Source organism: Arachis hypogaea, chromosome 3 (genome assembly GCF_003086295.3).
Source record: "Arachis hypogaea cultivar Tifrunner chromosome 3, arahy.Tifrunner.gnm2.J5K5, whole genome shotgun sequence".
In the NCBI taxonomy this organism is placed as follows: Eukaryota; Viridiplantae; Streptophyta; class Magnoliopsida; order Fabales; family Fabaceae; genus Arachis; species Arachis hypogaea.
The window spans coordinates 10,946,009-10,950,455 of record NC_092038.1 but is presented as its reverse complement, the minus strand read 5'-3'; positions in this window follow the sequence as shown (position 1 = coordinate 10,950,455).

Below are 4,447 nucleotides of genomic sequence, written 5' to 3'. Positions count from 1 at the left end.
ATCAAATTTAAAAGCAAATAAATTTGAAACTTAGGATTAATTTAAACTCACAGACCCCTCGTCAACAAATCTCTCCTTGTTAGCTTTCAAAGTATGGGTATACTATTTGAAGGTCTCTGCTAGTGTCGCCTCACGATCCAACGACTTAGACTACAATTATATCAACCAATAAAATAAATCAACAAATAAACAACTAATTCAAGTAACTACTAAAAACTTAAATATTACCAAACTACTTACCAGTTTGCTCTTCGTCTTCATGAAAGTTGCCGATCCACCTGTATACTTCGATGACCTGAGCAAAGCCCTGTTGGCAACGTTCATCAGACAGCGACGCTTGAACCCCTCATCATTTCTAAAATGGGACTCCAATTCCTTCTTGATGGATGGATGGATCTATCTCGTTAGGTGGTCGCGCCCCTGACGAATGCTGCTCATCATCTGCTGAATCCGTTTAGCTGTCCGGTGATCGTAAAACTTTCTGATCATGAGATTATGTTCTACATCCCATATGAATTTCAACTACACAAAGTGATTCAACAATATTATTTAGTCGGGATAAAATACAGTTCAAATACTGTTAATTAATTTAATGTTATTGGGTTCTTACCACCCACTTCTGAAACCACCGCTCTCTGGTCTCAGCCGAAATCGTCGTGTACCTTGGTCATGGATAGTCATACATTGACTTAATAACCTCGTAGATTTCCTGTGTGCAAGTATTATTGTTTGGTACAAACCTATTAGAGAAAAAAAATCTAACATTAACAAGCACATAAAGACATAAACTTAAGATAAACAAATATAAAATTTAAAAAGTATATGTACTTACGCCTGCATGGCATCGGGCCAAATCCTCGGTCGAATGACAGGCAGTGATGGAGGAGCATCCTGCTGGGAGCACTGGAGGAATCATCCACCACGGTATCCATTGCTGGATCTGTAGGGGGAGTAGGCGCGTAGGAGAGGGAGGCACGTAATTCGGATTTGGGACCATGATAAACTGCTGGTCCACTGGACCCGCCTGTGACATCACAGAAGTCGACGGGATAGTCGGGGTAGTGGAAGATTATTGAATAGTCCCTGGGAATTTGGTGGAAACCCTCCCTCTACCACGATCACAAGACCCACTCGATTTACCTCTGCTACCAATCGTCATGTCTGCAAATAAAATATATTATTAACATATATATATATATATATATATATATATATATATATATATATATATATATATGCTACACAAATCATTCAAAATTTAGATTATTTCAAAAACAATTTGGCATAATCTCTCCTAAAATTTGACATATATTCACCTTTACAGTTTTCATAAATCCAACAAATCTCAATCCATAGCATCATCAGTGAAAACACAATTAAATTCATAATATTTCTAGCAGAATATTTTAACTTTTTTCATACTTGAATTCAAATTATATACACTACAAGAAAAACGTTGAGTATCGTCGAAAACAATCGAACGGTATAAATCTCGCTGGTAAATGTTTATCTTCAGATTTATTCCGTTCGACGGTAATTACTGTCTGATTCTCCAGCAAATTACTTGCTCAAAAAACCACTGGTTTTCGACGGATTTTTCTGACGGTAATGTTGGCACCAAAAAATATTGTTTTGCGCCATATTACCGTCGGATTATTCCAACGGTAATGTCAATTTTTTTAAAACTTGAAATAAATTGTCAGTTTTAATTTCAAATTTAATTTTTTCACACAATTAGTGATCAATTCATAAATAATGAAGAATTTTTCTTTAAAATAAATAATACAATGTTCAAATAAATTAAAAATCAAGTGCATTAAATAAATACAATGAAACAATAAAACAAAAAACTACAGATCCAGGTAGTCGTCGTCGTCGTCAATCTCATGGCCCTGAGTTGGCGGCATAGAAGGCGGTGATGGAATTATGTGAGCAATTTGATTTCACTAGAAGGGATAGATTTGGGTTGAGGTTTGTGGAAAAAGGTGCTTTCTCACTGAATAATAAATGGTTTGAAAATTATGCTATTTTGGTAATAAATTTTTAAAACCGTAACGTATTGAGAAAAAAAACATAATATATATATATACACACTGTATGTATGAAAAATGTTTGATTTATATGAATTGATTGAGAGCAAAAATGGCATTATAATATGGATGGATGGCATAGGCTATAGTCGTGCAGATTGGTGGGAACATGAACTGCTATATATATGGGACGAGTTTAATTAGTAAATTATAGGGGAACCAATTCTTGGAGGGAATTAAAAACAACTATTTGTTAGAGTGGACTTCATCCAGGTGATAAAGTCAGACTCTAGATCTTGTATTTTATTTCCTTTTCTTCCTAATACCAAAAATAATTAAGAGCTCTCTGGCATATTAATAAATCAAAAACTCTTGTCATTAGCTTACTTGACTAATATACAGATAAAAAAAAGTTCACGAAAAGAATGAGATCAGATGCATAACTGTGTTTATACAGTTGTAATCCTAAAATGTTTTTGTTTTGATGAAACAAGAAACTATAGCAAGTTATTCATTGTATGTATGTGTAAGGATATATGGATCATAAAGTTAAAATCGATTACCGAATCACACGTTGGACTCAAACATTTTTTTACTACAATATAACCATTGATTGATACGAGAAAACAAAAGGAAGGATTCTAGAACACATTTCTATCTTGGACTATAACAATGTATACATTATTTAATTCTTTTTTCACGGACCAAGTTATAAATTGACTTAGTTTTAAACTTGTATGATGAGAAACATTTTTTTTTTAACATGTAGAGCAGACATTCAGGGATTGCTTCGAAGTTCTCAAGTAGACCAAGGTAGTAACAACTAAAACCAAATCTTCATCTTAAAAAGAAATGATAGCAGCGATATAATCGCGTTGGTGAATGATGGTTGTGTTAGAAGATGTTGAAAATATAGTAATATAGTTGTTCACTTACTCCACAAACAAGAGCACATGGAAGGTTACCCTGCCTTACGCATCCCAGTGAAAATTTCATTCATTCATTCTAACACCCTTTTAAAAAACTGTTGCTTCCCACATACTCCAACACAAAGTCTTATTATTCACTCAATCAAAAGTGTACATACAAATATAATTTTCATACCTGCGTCCATGTGTACGGAACAAGTATAACAACCTCAATCATCATCTTCCTCGAATCCTCGTGAGGTGTTTCTTTAAATAAATATTCTAATAATCATATCTCTCATCCAATACGTTGACAAATTACAGCAAGCTTAATTTATTTAGATTTAATTATTATTAATTATTACTTAGCTGACCGTGCCAACATGACAAGATACTTTTGTTTTGTTCTTCAATCTGCAATTAGCAGAGTTGATCCGCTGCCTCTGCCGATAAGCAAGCACCGCACACATGCTAATTCAAGCAAATATTTCCCACCTCATTCTTATTATTTTAGTTTATACATAGTTCTTTCTCAGAAAGCCTCTATTATATATTCACTAAATAAATAGACTAAGTAAGATAAAATGTTATATATTATATATGTATAGACTAATTCATTCACTACACTAGTTAATATGTAAGTTTTACAACCCATATTAGATATATAATAAAATTAATCATCAAAATTAGTTATTATTATAAAATACATATTAAAATATAAAATATATATTAAAAATAAATTAAAATTATACATATATTTATATATAAATATATATACTAATTAATTTTAGTGTATGAATAATATTTTAAAAATTTTTATATTAAATTTTTCATAATTATATAAAAACATTGTTATATGCTCCGAGAATAAGTGCTATCAATTAATTGTTTTCTGCATTAGTATTATAAATTCACTATTATTTTAAAATTCTAAATCTTAAATTTTAAAATTTTAAAATAAAAATTAACATTAAACTGACAAAATAAATTATACAGAGCAGGAATATTCATTTACTCGCATACCATGTAAGACATTTTAGAGTAATTCCAATATTAACTTTTATTTTAATTTTATTTAAATTTTATTTTTAAAAAAATATTAAAAAATTATTAAAATTTATTTTTTTTGTCATTATTTAATTATTAGTTTAATTTTTTTAGTCTAATTTTTTTAGTTTAATAATACAATAATATATTTTATTCTATATTTTTAAACATTGATGATTAACTAATAGTAAAAAATAATAAATTATAATGATTCTCTAATTTTTTTTATAAAATGCTATATTTATATTTGTGAAATCATGTTATAAATAGTAATTTGAGATTAAATATAAAATTTATTATTTTAATATTTAATTTTAATTTATTTTAACTTTTATATTATTTTTAATTATTCTATCAAGATAATTATATAAGTGACAAGATTTGGTTCAGTTTACCATAATATTGTTTCATCCATTTGAGTTGGTCTTAAAAATATAGGGAGAGGATGAGAATACTAATTAA